Below are 15093 nucleotides of genomic sequence, written 5' to 3'. Positions count from 1 at the left end.
AGCGTGGTGTGGTGGGTTGAAGGCCGCCGCCGAGGGGCCGCCGGGTGCCTACGGCCTGCCGCCCTGAGAGCGGCCGGTCTCGCCTGATCTCGGAAGCTAAGCAGGGTCGGGCCCGGTTAGTACTTGGATGGGAGACCGCCTGGGAATACCGGGTGCTGTAGGCTACTTTTTCCTCCTGAGGGGGGCGCGTGCTTTTCCTTGGGCAGTCGAGGTGGGGGGCAGGAGGGAAGAGGCAGGTAGGCCTTGCTTTTTTTCTATCCCTTGTGTGTGTGTGCACTGGGCTGGGGTCTGTCTCTAGATCCCCTTGTGGGCAGGGGTGGCCCTGTTGGGCTTGTCAAGCCCCTGTGGGGTTCTGAGCTTCTTCCTGGAGCGTGGTGTGGTGGGTTGAAGGCCGCCGCCGAGGGGCCGCCGGGTGCCTACGGCCTGCCGCCCTGAGAGCGGCCGGTCTCGCCTGATCTCGGAAGCTAAGCAGGGTCGGGCCCGGTTAGTACTTGGATGGGAGACCGCCTGGGAATACCGGGTGCTGTAGGCTACTTTTTCCTCCTGAGGGGGGCGCGTGCTTTTCCTTGGGCAGTCGAGGTGGGGGGCAGGAGGGAAGAGGCAGGTAGGCCTTGCTTTTTTTCTATCCCTAGTGTGTGTGTGTGCACTGGGCTGGGGTCTGTCTCTAGATCCCCTTGTGGGCAGGGGTGGCCCTGTTGGGCTTGTCAAGCCCCTGTGGGGTTCTGAGCTTCTTCCCGGAGCGTGGTGTGGTGGGTTGAAGGCCGCCGCCGAGGGGCCGCCGGGTGCCTACGGCCTGCCGCCCTGAGAGCGGCCGGTCTCGCCTGATCTCGGAAGCTAAGCAGGGTCGGGCCCGGTTAGTACTTGGATGGGAGACCGCCTGGGAATACCGGGTGCTGTAGGCTACTTTTTCCTCCTGAGGGGGGCGCGTGCTTTTCCTTGGGCAGTCGAGGTGGGGGGCAGGAGGGAAGAGGCAGGTAGGCCTTGCTTTTTTTCTATCCCTTGTGTGTGTGTGTGCACTGGGCTGGGGTCTGTCTCTAGATCCCCTTGTGGGCAGGGGTGGCCCTGTTGGGCTTGTCAAGCCCCTGTGGGGTTCTGAGCTTCTTCCCGGAGCGTGGTGTGGTGGGTTGAAGGCCGCCGCCGAGGGGCCGCCGGGTGCCTACGGCCTGCCGCCCTGAGAGCGGCCGGTCTCGCCTGATCTCGGAAGCTAAGCAGGGTCGGGCCCGGTTAGTACTTGGATGGGAGACCGCCTGGGAATACCGGGTGCTGTAGGCTACTTTTTCCTCCTGAGGGGGGCGCGTGCTTTTCCTTGGGCAGTCGAGGTGGGGGGCAGGAGGGAAGAGGCAGGTAGGCCTTGCTTTTTTTCTATCCCTTGTGTGTGTGTGCACTGGGCTGGGGTCTGTCTCTAGATCCCCTTGTGGGCAGGGGTGGCCCTGTTGGGCTTGTCAAGCCCCTGTGGGGTTCTGAGCTTCTTCCCGGAGCGTGGTGTGGTGGGTTGAAGGCCGCCGCCGAGGGGCCGCCGGGTGCCTACGGCCTGCCGCCCTGAGAGCGGCCGGTCTCGCCTGATCTCGGAAGCTAAGCAGGGTCGGGCCCGGTTAGTACTTGGATGGGTGACCGCCTGGGAATACCGGGTGCTGTAGGCTACTTTTTCCTCCTGAGGGGGGCGCGTGCTTTTCCTTGGGCAGTCGAGGTGGGGGGCAGGAGGGAAGAGGCAGGTAGGCCTTGCTTTTTTTCTATCCCTTGTGTGTGTGTGCACTGGGCTGGGGTCTGTCTCTAGATCCCCTTGTGGGCAGGGGTGGCCCTGTTGGGCTTGTCAAGCCCCTGTGGGGTTCTGAGCTTCTTCCCGGAGCGTGGTGTGGTGGGTTTAAGGCCGCCGCCGAGGGGCCGCCGGGTGCCTACGGCCTGCCGCCCTGAGAGCGGCCGGTCTCGCCTGATCTCGGAAGCTAAGCAGGGTCGGGCCCGGTTAGTACTTGGATGGGAGACCGCCTGGGAATACCGGGTGCTGTAGGCTACTTTTTCCTCCTGAGGGGGGCGCGTGCTTTTCCTTGGGCAGTCGAGGTGGGGGGCAGGAGGGAAGAGGCAGGTAGGCCTTGCTTTTTTTCTATCCCTTGTGTGTGTGTGCACTGGGCTGGGGTCTGTCTCTAGATCCCCTTGTGGGCAGGGGTGGCCCTGTTGGGCTTGTCAAGCCCCTGTGGGGTTCTGAGCTTCTTCCCGGAGCGTGGTGTGGTGGGTTGAAGGCCGCCGCCGAGGGGCCGCCGGGTGCCTACGGCCTGCCGCCCTGAGAGCGGCCGGTCTCGCCTGATCTCGGAAGCTAAGCAGGGTCGGGCCCGGTTAGTACTTGGATGGGAGACCGCCTGGGAATACCGGGTGCTGTAGGCTACTTTTTCCTCCTGAGGGGGGCGCGTGCTTTTCCTTGGGCAGTCGAGGTGGGGGGCAGGAGGGAAGAGGCAGGTAGGCCTTGCTTTTTTTCTATCCCTTGTGTGTGTGTGCACTGGGCTGGGGTCTGTCTCTAGATCCCCTTGTGGGCAGGGGTGGCCCTGTTGGGCTTGTCAAGCCCCTGTGGGGTTCTGAGCTTCTTCCCGGAGCGTGGTGTGGTGGGTTTAAGGCCGCCGCCGAGGGGCCGCCGGGTGCCTACGGCCTGCCGCCCTGAGAGCGGCCGGTCTCGCCTGATCTCGGAAGCTAAGCAGGGTCGGGCCCGGTTAGTACTTGGATGGGAGACCGCCTGGGAATACCGGGTGCTGTAGGCTACTTTTTCCTCCTGAGGGGGGCGCGTGCTTTTCCTTGGGCAGTCGAGGTGGGGGGCAGGAGGGAAGAGGCAGGTAGGCCTTGCTTTTTTTCTATCCCTTGTGTGTGTGTGTGCACTGGGCTGGGGTCTGTCTCTAGATCCCCTTGTGGGCAGGGGTGGCCCTGTTGGGCTTGTCAAGCCCCTGTGGGGTTCTGAGCTTCTTCCCGGAGCGTGGTGTGGTGGGTTGAAGGCCGCCGCCGAGGGGCCGCCGGGTGCCTACGGCCTGCCGCCCTGAGAGCGGCCGGTCTCGCCTGATCTCGGAAGCTAAGCAGGGTCGGGCCCGGTTAGTACTTGGATGGGAGACCGCCTGGGAATACCGGGTGCTGTAGGCTACTTTTTCCTCCTGAGGGGGGCGCGTGCTTTTCCTTGGGCAGTCGAGGTGGGGGGCAGGAGGGAAGAGGCAGGTAGGCCTTGCTTTTTTTCTATCCCTTGTGTGTGTGTGCACTGGGCTGGGGTCTGTCTCTAGATCCCCTTGTGGGCAGGGGTGGCCCTGTTGGGCTTGTCAAGCCCCTGTGGGGTTCTGAGCTTCTTCCTGGAGCGTGGTGTGGTGGGTTGAAGGCCGCCGCCGAGGGGCCGCCGGGTGCCTACGGCCTGCCGCCCTGAGAGCGGCCGGTCTCGCCTGATCTCGGAAGCTAAGCAGGGTCGGGCCCGGTTAGTACTTGGATGGGAGACCGCCTGGGAATACCGGGTGCTGTAGGCTACTTTTTCCTCCTGAGGGGGGCGCGTGCTTTTCCTTGGGCAGTCGAGGTGGGGGGCAGGAGGGAAGAGGCAGGTAGGCCTTGCTTTTTTTCTATCCCTTGTGTGTGTGTGCACTGGGCTGGGGTCTGTCTCTAGATCCCCTTGTGGGCAGGGGTGGCCCTGTTGGGCTTGTCAAGCCCCTGTGGGGTTCTGAGCTTCTTCCCGGAGCGTGGTGTGGTGGGTTGAAGGCCGCCGCCGAGGGGCCGCCGGGTGCCTACGGCCTGCCGCCCTGAGAGCGGCCGGTCTCGCCTGATCTCGGAAGCTAAGCAGGGTCGGGCCCGGTTAGTACTTGGATGGGAGACCGCCTGGGAATACCGGGTGCTGTAGGCTACTTTTTCCTCCTGAGGGGGGCGCGTGCTTTTCCTTGGGCAGTCGAGGTGGGGGGCAGGAGGGAAGAGGCAGGTAGGCCTTGCTTTTTTTCTATCCCTTGTGTGTGTGTGTGCACTGGGCTGGGGTCTGTCTCTAGATCCCCTTGTGGGCAGGGGTGGCCCTGTTGGGCTTGTCAAGCCCCTGTGGGGTTCTCAGCTTCTTCCCGGAGCGTGGTGTGGTGGGTTGAAGGCCGCCGCCGAGGGGCCGCCGGGTGCCTACGGCCTGCCGCCCTGAGAGCGGCCGGTCTCGCCTGATCTCGGAAGCTAAGCAGGGTCGGGCCCGGTTAGTACTTGGATGGGAGACCGCCTGGGAATACCGGGTGCTGTAGGCTACTTTTTCCTCCTGAGGGGGGCGCGTGCTTTTCCTTGGGCAGTCGAGGTGGGGGGCAGGAGGGAAGAGGCAGGTAGGCCTTGCTTTTTTTCTATTCCTTGTGTGTGTGTGCACTGGGCTGGGGTCTGTCTCTAGATCCCCTTGTGGGCAGGGGTGGCCCTGTTGGGCTTGTCAAGCCCCTGTGGGGTTCTGAGCTTCTTCCCGGAGCGTGGTGTGGTGGGTTGAAGGCCGCCGCCGAGGGGCCGCCGGGTGCCTACGGCCTGCCGCCCTGAGAGCGGCCGGTCTCGCCTGATCTCGGAAGCTAAGCAGGGTCGGGCCCGGTTAGTACTTGGATGGGAGACCGCCTGGGAATACCGGGTGCTGTAGGCTACTTTTTCCTCCTGAGGGGGGCGCGTGCTTTTCCTTGGGCAGTCGAGGTGGGGGGCAGGAGGGAAGAGGCAGGTAGGCCTTGCTTTTTTTCTATCCCTTGTGTGTGTGTGTGCACTGGGCTGGGGTCTGTCTCTAGATCCCCTTGTGGGCAGGGGTGGCCCTGTTGGGCTTGTCAAGCCCCTGTGGGGTTCTGAGCTTCTTCCCGGAGCGTGGTGTGGTGGGTTGAAGGCCGCCGCCGAGGGGCCGCCGGGTGCCTACGGCCTGCCGCCCTGAGAGCGGCCGGTCTCGCCTGATCTCGGAAGCTAAGCAGGGTCGGGCCCGGTTAGTACTTGGATGGGAGACCGCCTGGGAATACCGGGTGCTGTAGGCTACTTTTTCCTCCTGAGGGGGGCGCGTGCTTTTCCTTGGGCAGTCGAGGTGGGGGGCAGGAGGGAAGAGGCAGGTAGGCCTTGCTTTTTTTCTATCCCTTGTGTGTGTGTGTGCACTGGGCTGGGGTCTGTCTCTAGATCCCCTTGTGGGCAGGGGTGGCCCTGTTGGGCTTGTCAAGCCCCTGTGGGGTTCTGAGCTTCTTCCCGGAGCGTGGTGTGGTGGGTTGAAGGCCGCCGCCGAGGGGCCGCCGGGTGCCTACGGCCTGCCGCCCTGAGAGCGGCCGGTCTCGCCTGATCTCGGAAGCTAAGCAGGGTCGGGCCCGGTTAGTACTTGGATGGGAGACCGCCTGGGAATACCGGGTGCTGTAGGCTACTTTTTCCTCCTGAGGGGGGCGCGTGCTTTTCCTTGGGCAGTCGAGGTGGGGGGCAGGAGGGAAGAGGCAGGTAGGCCTTGCTTTTTTTCTATCCCTTGTGTGTGTGTGCACTGGGCTGGGGTCTGTCTCTAGATCCCCTTGTGGGCAGGGGTGGCCCTGTTGGGCTTGTCAAGCCCCTGTGGGGTTCTGAGCTTCTTCCTGGAGCGTGGTGTGGTGGGTTGAAGGCCGCCGCCGAGGGGCCGCCGGGTGCCTACGGCCTGCCGCCCTGAGAGCGGCCGGTCTCGCCTGATCTCGGAAGCTAAGCAGGGTCGGGCCCGGTTAGTACTTGGATGGGAGACCGCCTGGGAATACCGGGTGCTGTAGGCTACGTTTTCCTCCTGAGGGGGGCGCGTGCTTTTCCTTGGGCAGTCGAGGTGGGGGGCAGGAGGGAAGAGGCAGGTAGGCCTTGCTTTTTTTCTATCCCTTGTGTGTGTGTGCACTGGGCTGGGGTCTGTCTCTAGATCCCCTTGTGGGCAGGGGTGGCCCTGTTGGGCTTGTCAAGCCCCTGTGGGGTTCTGAGCTTCTTCCCGGAGCGTGGTGTGGTGGGTTGAAGGCCGCCGCCGAGGGGCCGCCGGGTGCCTACGGCCTGCCGCCCTGAGAGCGGCCGGTCTCGCCTGATCTCGGAAGCTAAGCAGGGTCGGGCCCGGTTAGTACTTGGATGGGAGACCGCCTGGGAATACCGGGTGCTGTAGGCTACTTTTTCCTCCTGAGGGGGGCGCGTGCTTTTCCTTGGGCAGTCGAGGTGGGGGGCAGGAGGGAAGAGGCAGGTAGGCCTTGCTTTTTTTCTATCCCTTGTGTGTGTGTGTGCACTGGGCTGGGGTCTGTCTCTAGATCCCCTTGTGGGCAGGGGTGGCCCTGTTGGGCTTGTCAAGCCCCTGTGGGGTTCTGAGCTTCTTCCCGGAGCGTGGTGTGGTGGGTTGAAGGCCGCCGCCGAGGGGCCGCCGGGTGCCTACGGCCTGCCGCCCTGAGAGCGGCCGGTCTCGCCTGATCTCGGAAGCTAAGCAGGGTCGGGCCCGGTTAGTACTTGGATGGGAGACCGCCTGGGAATACCGGGTGCTGTAGGCTACTTTTTCCTCCTGAGGGGGGCGCGTGCTTTTCCTTGGGCAGTCGAGGTGGGGGGCAGGAGGGAAGAGGCAGGTAGGCCTTGCTTTTTTTCTATTCCTTGTGTGTGTGTGCACTGGGCTGGGGTCTGTCTCTAGATCCCCTTGTGGGCAGGGGTGGCCCTGTTGGGCTTGTCAAGCCCCTGTGGGGTTCTGAGCTTCTTCCCGGAGCGTGGTGTGGTGGGTTGAAGGCCGCCGCCGAGGGGCCGCCGGGTGCCTACGGCCTGCCGCCCTGAGAGCGGCCGGTCTCGCCTGATCTCGGAAGCTAAGCAGGGTCGGGCCCGGTTAGTACTTGGATGGGAGACCGCCTGGGAATACCGGGTGCTGTAGGCTACTTTTTCCTCCTGAGGGGGGCGCGTGCTTTTCCTTGGGCAGTCGAGGTGGGGGGCAGGAGGGAAGAGGCAGGTAGGCCTTGCTTTTTTTCTATCCCTTGTGTGTGTGTGTGCACTGGGCTGGGGTCTGTCTCTAGATCCCCTTGTGGGCAGGGGTGGCCCTGTTGGGCTTGTCAAGCCCCTGTGGGGTTCTGAGCTTCTTCCCGGAGCGTGGTGTGGTGGGTTGAAGGCCGCCGCCGAGGGGCCACCGGGTGCCTACGGCCTGCCGCCCTGAGAGCGGCCGGTCTCGCCTGATCTCGGAAGCTAAGCAGGGTCGGGCCCGGTTAGTACTTGGATGGGAGACCGCCTGGGAATACCGGGTGCTGTAGGCTACTTTTTCCTCCTGAGGGGGGCGCGTGCTTTTCCTTGGGCAGTCGAGGTGGGGGGCAGGAGGGAAGAGGCAGGTAGGCCTTGCTTTTTTTCTATCCCTTGTGTGTGTGTGCACTGGGCTGGGGTCTGTCTCTAGATCCCCTTGTGGGCAGGGGTGGCCCTGTTGGGCTTGTCAAGCCCCTGTGGGGTTCTCAGCTTCTTCCCGGAGCGTGGTGTGGTGGGTTGAAGTCCGCCGCCGAGGGGCCGCCGGGTGCCTACGGCCTGCCGCCCTGAGAGCGGCCGGTCTCGCCTGATCTCGGAAGCTAAGCAGGGTCGGGCCCGGTTAGTACTTGGATGGGAGACCGCCTGGGAATACCGGGTGCTGTAGGCTACTTTTTCCTCCTGAGGGGGGCGCGTGCTTTTCCTTGGGCAGTCGAGGTGGGGGGCAGGAGGGAAGAGGCAGGTAGGCCTTGCTTTTTTTCTATCCCTTGTGTGTGTGTGCACTGGGCTGGGGTCTGTCTCTAGATCCCCTTGTGGGCAGGGGTGGCCCTGTTGGGCTTGTCAAGCCCCTGTGGGGTTCTGAGCTTCTTCCCGGAGCGTGGTGTGGTGGGTTGAAGGCCGCCGCCGAGGGGCCGCCGGGTGCCTACGGCCTGCCGCCCTGAGAGCGGCCGGTCTCGCCTGATCTCGGAAGCTAAGCAGGGTCGGGCCCGGTTAGTACTTGGATGGGAGACCGCCTGGGAATACCGGGTGCTGTAGGCTACTTTTTCCTCCTGAGGGGGGCGCGTGCTTTTCCTTGGGCAGTCGAGGTGGGGGGCAGGAGGGAAGAGGCAGGTAGGCCTTGCTTTTTTTCTATCCCTTGTGTGTGTGTGTGCACTGGGCTGGGGTCTGTCTCTAGATCCCCTTGTGGGCAGGGGTGGCCCTGTTGGGCTTGTCAAGCCCCTGTGGGGTTCTGAGCTTCTTCCCGGAGCGTGGTGTGGTGGGTTGAAGGCCGCCGCCGAGGGGCCGCCGGGTGCCTACGGCCTGCCGCCCTGAGAGCGGCCGGTCTCGCCTGATCTCGGAAGCTAAGCAGGGTCGGGCCCGGTTAGTACTTGGATGGGAGACCGCCTGGGAATACCGGGTGCTGTAGGCTACTTTTTCCTCCTGAGGGGGGCGCGTGCTTTTCCTTGGGCAGTCGAGGTGGGGGGCAGGAGGGAAGAGGCAGGTAGGCCTTGCTTTTTTTCTATCCCTTGTGTGTGTGTGCACTGGGCTGGGGTCTGTCTCTAGATCCCCTTGTGGGCAGGGGTGGCCCTGTTGGGCTTGTCAAGCCCCTGTGGGGTTCTGAGCTTCTTCCCGGAGCGTGGTGTGGTGGGTTGAAGGCCGCCGCCGAGGGGCCGCCGGGTGCCTACGGCCTGCCGCCCTGAGAGCGGCCGGTCTCGCCTGATCTCGGAAGCTAAGCAGGGTCGGGCCCGGTTAGTACTTGGATGGGAGACCGCCTGGGAATACCGGGTGCTGTAGGCTACTTTTTCCTCCTGAGGGGGGCGCGTGCTTTTCCTTGGGCAGTCGAGGTGGGGGGCAGGAGGGAAGAGGCAGGTAGGCCTTGCTTTTTTTCTATCCCTTGTGTGTGTGTGTGCACTGGGCTGGGGTCTGTCTCTAGATCCCCTTGTGGGCAGGGGTGGCCCTGTTGGGCTTGTCAAGCCCCTGTGGGGTTCTGAGCTTCTTCCCGGAGCGTGGTGTGGTGGGTTGAAGGCCGCCGCCGAGGGGCCGCCGGGTGCCTACGGCCTGCCGCCCTGAGAGCGGCCGGTCTCGCCTGATCTCGGAAGCTAAGCAGGGTCGGGCCCGGTTAGTACTTGGATGGGAGACCGCCTGGGAATACCGGGTGCTGTAGGCTACTTTTTCCTCCTGAGGGGGGCGCGTGCTTTTCCTTGGGCAGTCGAGGTGGGGGGCAGGAGGGAAGAGGCAGGTAGGCCTTGCTTTTTTTCTATCCCTTGTGTGTGTGTGCACTGGGCTGGGGTCTGTCTCTAGATCCCCTTGTGGGCAGGGGTGGCCCTGTTGGGCTTGTCAAGCCCCTGTGGGGTTCTGAGCTTCTTCCCGGAGCGTGGTGTGGTGGGTTGAAGGCCGCCGCCGAGGGGCCGCCGGGTGCCTACGGCCTGCCGCCCTGAGAGCGGCCGGTCTCGCCTGATCTCGGAAGCTAAGCAGGGTCGGGCCCGGTTAGTACTTGGATGGGAGACCGCCTGGGAATACCGGGTGCTGTAGGCTACTTTTTCCTCCTGAGGGGGGCGCGTGCTTTTCCTTGGGCAGTCGAGGTGGGGGGCAGGAGGGAAGAGGCAGGTAGGCCTTGCTTTTTTTCTATCCCTTGTGTGTGTGTGCACTGGGCTGGGGTCTGTCTCTAGATCCCCTTGTGGGCAGGGGTGGCCCTGTTGGGCTTGTCAAGCCCCTGTGGGGTTCTGAGCTTCTTCCTGGAGCGTGGTGTGGTGGGTTGAAGGCCGCCGCCGAGGGGCCGCCGGGTGCCTACGGCCTGCCGCCCTGAGAGCGGCCGGTCTCGCCTGATCTCGGAAGCTAAGCAGGGTCGGGCCCGGTTAGTACTTGGATGGGAGACCGCCTGGGAATACCGGGTGCTGTAGGCTACTTTTTCCTCCTGAGGGGGGCGCGTGCTTTTCCTTGGGCAGTCGAGGTGGGGGGCAGGAGGGAAGAGGCAGGTAGGCCTTGCTTTTTTTCTATCCCTTGTGTGTGTGTGTGCACTGGGCTGGGGTCTGTCTCTAGATCCCCTTGTGGGCAGGGGTGGCCCTGTTGGGCTTGTCAAGCCCCTGTGGGGTTCTGAGCTTCTTCCCGGAGCGTGGTGTGGTGGGTTGAAGGCCGCCGCCGAGGGGCCGCCGGGTGCCTACGGCCTGCCGCCCTGAGAGCGGCCGGTCTCGCCTGATCTCGGAAGCTAAGCAGGGTCGGGCCCGGTTAGTACTTGGATGGGAGACCGCCTGGGAATACCGGGTGCTGTAGGCTACTTTTTCCTCCTGAGGGGGGCGCGTGCTTTTCCTTGGGCAGTCGAGGTGGGGGGCAGGAGGGAAGAGGCAGGTAGGCCTTGCTTTTTTTCTATCCCTTGTGTGTGTGTGTGCACTGGGCTGGGGTCTGTCTCTAGATCCCCTTGTGGGCAGGGGTGGCCCTGTTGGGCTTGTCAAGCCCCTGTGGGGTTCTGAGCTTCTTCCTGGAGCGTGGTGTGGTGGGTTGAAGGCCGCCGCCGAGGGGCCGCCGGGTGCCTACGGCCTGCCGCCCTGAGAGCGGCCGGTCTCGCCTGATCTCGGAAGCTAAGCAGGGTCGGGCCCGGTTAGTACTTGGATGGGAGACCGCCTGGGAATACCGGGTGCTGTAGGCTACTTTTTCCTCCTGAGGAGGGCGCGTGCTTTTCCTTGGGCAGTCGAGGTGGGGGGCAGGAGGGAAGAGGCAGGTAGGCCTTGCTTTTTTTCTATCCCTTGTGTGTGTGTGTGCACTGGGCTGGGGTCTGTCTCTAGATCCCCTTGTGGGCAGGGGTGGCCCTGTTGGGCTTGTCAAGCCCCTGTGGGGTTCTGAGCTTCTTCCCGGAGCGTGGTGTGGTGGGTTGAAGGCCGCCGCCGAGGGGCCGCCGGGTGCCTACGGCCTGCCGCCCTGAGAGCGGCCGGTCTCGCCTGATCTCGGAAGCTAAGCAGGGTCGGGCCCGGTTAGTACTTGGATGGGAGACCGCCTGGGAATACCGGGTGCTGTAGGCTACTTTTTCCTCCTGAGGGGGGCGCGTGCTTTTCCTTGGGCAGTCGAGGTGGGGGGCAGGAGGGAAGAGGCAGGTAGGACTTGCTTTTTTTCTATCCCTTGTGTGTGTGTGCACTGGGCTGGGGTCTGTCTCTAGATCCCCTTGTGGGCAGGGGTGGCCCTGTTGGGCTTGTCAAGCCCCTGTGGGGTTCTGAGCTTCTTCCCGGAGCGTGGTGTGGTGGGTTGAAGGCCGCCGCCGAGGGGCCGCCGGGTGCCTACGGCCTGCCGCCCTGAGAGCGGCCGGTCTCGCCTGATCTCGGAAGCTAAGCAGGGTCGGGCCCGGTTAGTACTTGGATGGGAGACCGCCTGGGAATACCGGGTGCTGTAGGCTACTTTTTCCTCCTGAGGGGGGCGCGTGCTTTTCCTTGGGCAGTCGAGGTGGGGGGCAGGAGGGAAGAGGCAGGTAGGCCTTGCTTTTTTTCTATCCCTTGTGTGTGTGTGTGCACTGGGCTGGGGTCTGTCTCTAGATCCCCTTGTGGGCAGGGGTGGCCCTGTTGGGCTTGTCAAGCCCCTGTGGGGTTCTGAGCTTCTTCCCGGAGCGTGGTGTGGTGGGTTGAAGGCCGCCGCCGAGGGGCCGCCGGGTGCCTACGGCCTGCCGCCCTGAGAGCGGCCGGTCTCGCCTGATCTCGGAAGCTAAGCAGGGTCGGGCCCGGTTAGTACTTGGATGGGAGACCGCCTGGGAATACCGGGTGCTGTAGGCTACTTTTTCCTCCTGAGGGGGGCGCGTGCTTTTCCTTGGGCAGTTGAGGTGGGGGGCAGGAGGGAAGAGGCAGGTAGGCCTTGCTTTTTTTCTATCCCTTGTGTGTGTGTGCACTGGGCTGGGGTCTGTCTCTAGATCCCCTTGTGGGCAGGGGTGGCCCTGTTGGGCTTGTCAAGCCCCTGTGGGGTTCTGAGCTTCTTCCCGGAGCGTGGTGTGGTGGGTTGAAGGCCGCCGCCGAGGGGCCGCCGGGTGCCTACGGCCTGCCGCCCTGAGAGCGGCCGGTCTCGCCTGATCTCGGAAGCTAAGCAGGGTCGGGCCCGGTTAGTACTTGGATGGGAGACCGCCTGGGAATACCGGGTGCTGTAGGCTACTTTTTCCTCCTGAGGGGGGCGCGTGCTTTTCCTTGGGCAGTCGAGGTGGGGGGCAGGAGGGAAGAGGCAGGTAGGCCTTGCTTTTTTTCTATCCCTTGTGTGTGTGTGCACTGGGCTGGGGTCTGTCTCTAGATCCCCTTGTGGGCAGGGGTGGCCCTGTTGGGCTTGTCAAGCCCCTGTGGGGTTCTGAGCTTCTTCCCGGAGCGTGGTGTGGTGGGTTGAAGGCCGCCGCCGAGGGGCCGCCGGGTGCCTACGGCCTGCCGCCCTGAGAGCGGCCGGTCTCGCCTGATCTCGGAAGCTAAGCAGGGTCGGGCCCGGTTAGTACTTGGATGGGAGACCGCCTGGGAATACCGGGTGCTGTAGGCTACTTTTTCCTCCTGAGGGGGGCGCGTGCTTTTCCTTGGGCAGTCGAGGTGGGGGGCAGGAGGGAAGAGGCAGGTAGGCCTTGCTTTTTTTCTATCCCTTGTGTGTGTGTGCACTGGGCTGGGGTCTGTCTCTAGATCCCCTTGTGGGCAGGGGTGGCCCTGTTGGGCTTGTCAAGCCCCTGTGGGGTTCTGAGCTTCTTCCCGGAGCGTGGTGTGGTGGGTTGAAGGCCGCCGCCGAGGGGCCGCCGGGTGCCTACGGCCTGCCGCCCTGAGAGCGGCCGGTCTCGCCTGATCTCGGAAGCTAAGCAGGGTCGGGCCCGGTTAGTACTTGGATGGGAGACCGCCTGGGAATACCGGGTGCTGTAGGCTACTTTTTCCTCCTGAGGGGGGCGCGTGCTTTTCCTTGGGCAGTCGAGGTGGGGGGCAGGAGGGAAGAGGCAGGTAGGCCTTGCTTTTTTTCTATCCCTTGTGTGTGTGTGTGCACTGGGCTGGGGTCTGTCTCTAGATCCCCTTGTGGGCAGGGGTGGCCCTGTTGGGCTTGTCAAGCCCCTGTGGGGTTCTGAGCTTCTTCCCGGAGCGTGGTGTGGTGGGTTGAAGGCCGCCGCCGAGGGGCCGCCGGGTGCCTACGGCCTGCCGCCCTGAGAGCGGCCGGTCTCGCCTGATCTCGGAAGCTAAGCAGGGTCGGGCCCGGTTAGTACTTGGATGGGAGACCGCCTGGGAATACCGGGTGCTGTAGGCTACTTTTTCCTCCTGAGGGGGGCGCGTGCTTTTCCTTGGGCAGTCGAGGTGGGGGGCAGGAGGGAAGAGGCAGGTAGGCCTTGCTTTTTTTCTATCCCTTGTGTGTGTGTGCACTGGGCTGGGGTCTGTCTCTAGATCCCCTTGTGGGCAGGGGTGGCCCTGTTGGGCTTGTCAAGCCCCTGTGGGGTTCTGAGCTTCTTCCCGGAGCGTGGTGTGGTGGGTTGAAGGCCGCCGCCGAGGGGCCGCCGGGTGCCTACGGCCTGCCGCCCTGAGAGCGGCCGGTCTCGCCTGATCTCGGAAGCTAAGCAGGGTCGGGCCCGGTTAGTACTTGGATGGGAGACCGCCTGGGAATACCGGGTGCTGTAGGCTACTTTTTCCTCCTGAGGGGGGCGCGTGCTTTTCCTTGGGCAGTCGAGGTGGGGGGCAGGAGGGAAGAGGCAGGTAGGCCTTGCTTTTTTTCTATCCCTTGTGTGTGTGTGCACTGGGCTGGGGTCTGTCTCTAGATCCCCTTGTGGGCAGGGGTGGCCCTGTTGGGCTTGTCAAGCCCCTGTGGGGTTCTGAGCTTCTTCCCGGAGCGTGGTGTGGTGGGTTGAAGGCCGCCGCCGAGGGGCCGCCGGGTGCCTACGGCCTGCCGCCCTGAGAGCGGCCGGTCTCGCCTGATCTCGGAAGCTAAGCAGGGTCGGGCCCGGTTAGTACTTGGATGGGAGACCGCCTGGGAATACCGGGTGCTGTAGGCTACTTTTTCCTCCTGAGGGGGGCGCGTGCTTTTCCTTGGGCAGTCGAGGTGGGGGGCAGGAGGGAAGAGGCAGGTAGGCCTTGCTTTTTTTCTATCCCTTGTGTGTGTGTGTGCACTGGGCTGGGGTCTGTCTCTAGATCCCCTTGTGGGCAGGGGTGGCCCTGTTGGGCTTGTCAAGCCCCTGTGGGGTTCTCAGCTTCTTCCCGGAGCGTGGTGTGGTGGGTTGAAGGCCGCCGCCGAGGGGCCGCCGGGTGCCTACGGCCTGCCGCCCTGAGAGCGGCCGGTCTCGCCTGATCTCGGAAGCTAAGCAGGGTCGGGCCCGGTTAGTACTTGGATGGGAGACCGCCTGGGAATACCGGGTGCTGTAGGCTACTTTTTCCTCCTGAGGGGGGCGCGTGCTTTTCCTTGGGCAGTCGAGGTGGGGGGCAGGAGGGAAGAGGCAGGTAGGCCTTGCTTTTTTTCTATTCCTTGTGTGTGTGTGCACTGGGCTGGGGTCTGTCTCTAGATCCCCTTGTGGGCAGGGGTGGCCCTGTTGGGCTTGTCAAGCCCCTGTGGGGTTCTGAGCTTCTTCCCGGAGCGTGGTGTGGTGGGTTGAAGGCCGCCGCCGAGGGGCCGCCGGGTGCCTACGGCCTGCCGCCCTGAGAGCGGCCGGTCTCGCCTGATCTCGGAAGCTAAGCAGGGTCGGGCCCGGTTAGTACTTGGATGGGAGACCGCCTGGGAATACCGGGTGCTGTAGGCTACTTTTTCCTCCTGAGGGGGGCGCGTGCTTTTCCTTGGGCAGTCGAGGTGGGGGGCAGGAGGGAAGAGGCAGGTAGGCCTTGCTTTTTTTCTATCCCTTGTGTGTGTGTGTGCACTGGGCTGGGGTCTGTCTCTAGATCCCCTTGTGGGCAGGGGTGGCCCTGTTGGGCTTGTCAAGCCCCTGTGGGGTTCTGAGCTTCTTCCCGGAGCGTGGTGTGGTGGGTTGAAGGCCGCCGCCGAGGGGCCGCCGGGTGCCTACGGCCTGCCGCCCTGAGAGCGGCCGGTCTCGCCTGATCTCGGAAGCTAAGCAGGGTCGGGCCCGGTTAGTACTTGGATGGGAGACCGCCTGGGAATACCGGGTGCTGTAGGCTACTTTTTCCTCCTGAGGGGGGCGCGTGCTTTTCCTTGGGCAGTCGAGGTGGGGGGCAGGAGGGAAGAGGCAGGTAGGCCTTGCTTTTTTTCTATCCCTTGTGTGTGTGTGCACTGGGCTGGGGTCTGTCTCTAGATCCCCTTGTGGGCAGGGGTGGCCCTGTTGGGCTTGTCAAG

The 15093-nt window shown here is 64.0% G+C and overlaps 41 pseudogenes; all 41 read left to right on the top strand.

Annotated features, from left to right (window-relative positions):
- The first annotated feature begins 46 nt into the window (after positions 1–46).
- Positions 47–164, top strand: LOC140682827 (5S ribosomal RNA; annotated as a pseudogene).
- A 250-nt stretch (positions 165–414) lies between these two features.
- Positions 415–532, top strand: LOC140682826 (5S ribosomal RNA; annotated as a pseudogene).
- A 252-nt stretch (positions 533–784) lies between these two features.
- On the top strand, positions 785–902 carry LOC140682825 (5S ribosomal RNA; annotated as a pseudogene).
- A 252-nt stretch (positions 903–1154) lies between these two features.
- On the top strand, positions 1155–1272 carry LOC140682823 (5S ribosomal RNA; annotated as a pseudogene).
- Positions 1273–1522: 250 nt separating this feature from the next.
- LOC140683097 (5S ribosomal RNA) lies at positions 1523–1640 on the top strand (annotated as a pseudogene).
- A 250-nt stretch (positions 1641–1890) lies between these two features.
- Positions 1891–2008, top strand: LOC140682822 (5S ribosomal RNA; annotated as a pseudogene).
- A 250-nt stretch (positions 2009–2258) lies between these two features.
- Positions 2259–2376, top strand: LOC140682821 (5S ribosomal RNA; annotated as a pseudogene).
- Positions 2377–2626: 250 nt separating this feature from the next.
- LOC140682820 (5S ribosomal RNA) lies at positions 2627–2744 on the top strand (annotated as a pseudogene).
- A 252-nt stretch (positions 2745–2996) lies between these two features.
- LOC140682819 (5S ribosomal RNA) lies at positions 2997–3114 on the top strand (annotated as a pseudogene).
- Positions 3115–3364: 250 nt separating this feature from the next.
- On the top strand, positions 3365–3482 carry LOC140682817 (5S ribosomal RNA; annotated as a pseudogene).
- Positions 3483–3732: 250 nt separating this feature from the next.
- On the top strand, positions 3733–3850 carry LOC140682816 (5S ribosomal RNA; annotated as a pseudogene).
- Positions 3851–4102: 252 nt separating this feature from the next.
- Positions 4103–4220, top strand: LOC140682815 (5S ribosomal RNA; annotated as a pseudogene).
- A 250-nt stretch (positions 4221–4470) lies between these two features.
- Positions 4471–4588, top strand: LOC140682814 (5S ribosomal RNA; annotated as a pseudogene).
- A 252-nt stretch (positions 4589–4840) lies between these two features.
- LOC140682813 (5S ribosomal RNA) lies at positions 4841–4958 on the top strand (annotated as a pseudogene).
- Positions 4959–5210: 252 nt separating this feature from the next.
- Positions 5211–5328, top strand: LOC140682812 (5S ribosomal RNA; annotated as a pseudogene).
- Positions 5329–5578: 250 nt separating this feature from the next.
- On the top strand, positions 5579–5696 carry LOC140682811 (5S ribosomal RNA; annotated as a pseudogene).
- Positions 5697–5946: 250 nt separating this feature from the next.
- On the top strand, positions 5947–6064 carry LOC140682810 (5S ribosomal RNA; annotated as a pseudogene).
- A 252-nt stretch (positions 6065–6316) lies between these two features.
- On the top strand, positions 6317–6434 carry LOC140682809 (5S ribosomal RNA; annotated as a pseudogene).
- A 250-nt stretch (positions 6435–6684) lies between these two features.
- On the top strand, positions 6685–6802 carry LOC140682808 (5S ribosomal RNA; annotated as a pseudogene).
- A 252-nt stretch (positions 6803–7054) lies between these two features.
- Positions 7055–7172, top strand: LOC140682806 (5S ribosomal RNA; annotated as a pseudogene).
- Positions 7173–7422: 250 nt separating this feature from the next.
- On the top strand, positions 7423–7540 carry LOC140682805 (5S ribosomal RNA; annotated as a pseudogene).
- A 250-nt stretch (positions 7541–7790) lies between these two features.
- LOC140682804 (5S ribosomal RNA) lies at positions 7791–7908 on the top strand (annotated as a pseudogene).
- A 252-nt stretch (positions 7909–8160) lies between these two features.
- LOC140682803 (5S ribosomal RNA) lies at positions 8161–8278 on the top strand (annotated as a pseudogene).
- Positions 8279–8528: 250 nt separating this feature from the next.
- Positions 8529–8646, top strand: LOC140682802 (5S ribosomal RNA; annotated as a pseudogene).
- Positions 8647–8898: 252 nt separating this feature from the next.
- On the top strand, positions 8899–9016 carry LOC140682801 (5S ribosomal RNA; annotated as a pseudogene).
- Positions 9017–9266: 250 nt separating this feature from the next.
- LOC140682800 (5S ribosomal RNA) lies at positions 9267–9384 on the top strand (annotated as a pseudogene).
- Positions 9385–9634: 250 nt separating this feature from the next.
- On the top strand, positions 9635–9752 carry LOC140682799 (5S ribosomal RNA; annotated as a pseudogene).
- A 252-nt stretch (positions 9753–10004) lies between these two features.
- LOC140682798 (5S ribosomal RNA) lies at positions 10005–10122 on the top strand (annotated as a pseudogene).
- A 252-nt stretch (positions 10123–10374) lies between these two features.
- LOC140682797 (5S ribosomal RNA) lies at positions 10375–10492 on the top strand (annotated as a pseudogene).
- A 252-nt stretch (positions 10493–10744) lies between these two features.
- Positions 10745–10862, top strand: LOC140682795 (5S ribosomal RNA; annotated as a pseudogene).
- A 250-nt stretch (positions 10863–11112) lies between these two features.
- On the top strand, positions 11113–11230 carry LOC140682794 (5S ribosomal RNA; annotated as a pseudogene).
- A 252-nt stretch (positions 11231–11482) lies between these two features.
- Positions 11483–11600, top strand: LOC140682793 (5S ribosomal RNA; annotated as a pseudogene).
- A 250-nt stretch (positions 11601–11850) lies between these two features.
- LOC140682792 (5S ribosomal RNA) lies at positions 11851–11968 on the top strand (annotated as a pseudogene).
- A 250-nt stretch (positions 11969–12218) lies between these two features.
- Positions 12219–12336, top strand: LOC140682791 (5S ribosomal RNA; annotated as a pseudogene).
- A 250-nt stretch (positions 12337–12586) lies between these two features.
- Positions 12587–12704, top strand: LOC140682790 (5S ribosomal RNA; annotated as a pseudogene).
- Positions 12705–12956: 252 nt separating this feature from the next.
- LOC140682789 (5S ribosomal RNA) lies at positions 12957–13074 on the top strand (annotated as a pseudogene).
- A 250-nt stretch (positions 13075–13324) lies between these two features.
- LOC140682788 (5S ribosomal RNA) lies at positions 13325–13442 on the top strand (annotated as a pseudogene).
- Positions 13443–13692: 250 nt separating this feature from the next.
- On the top strand, positions 13693–13810 carry LOC140682787 (5S ribosomal RNA; annotated as a pseudogene).
- A 252-nt stretch (positions 13811–14062) lies between these two features.
- On the top strand, positions 14063–14180 carry LOC140682786 (5S ribosomal RNA; annotated as a pseudogene).
- A 250-nt stretch (positions 14181–14430) lies between these two features.
- On the top strand, positions 14431–14548 carry LOC140682784 (5S ribosomal RNA; annotated as a pseudogene).
- Positions 14549–14800: 252 nt separating this feature from the next.
- LOC140682783 (5S ribosomal RNA) lies at positions 14801–14918 on the top strand (annotated as a pseudogene).
- The last annotated feature ends 175 nt before the right edge of the window (positions 14919–15093 follow it).

This window comes from Taeniopygia guttata, chromosome 2 (genome assembly GCF_048771995.1).
Source record: "Taeniopygia guttata chromosome 2, bTaeGut7.mat, whole genome shotgun sequence".
NCBI lineage: Eukaryota > Metazoa > Chordata > Aves > Passeriformes > Estrildidae > Taeniopygia > Taeniopygia guttata.
This window is presented reverse-complemented; position numbering and strand designations above follow the sequence as displayed.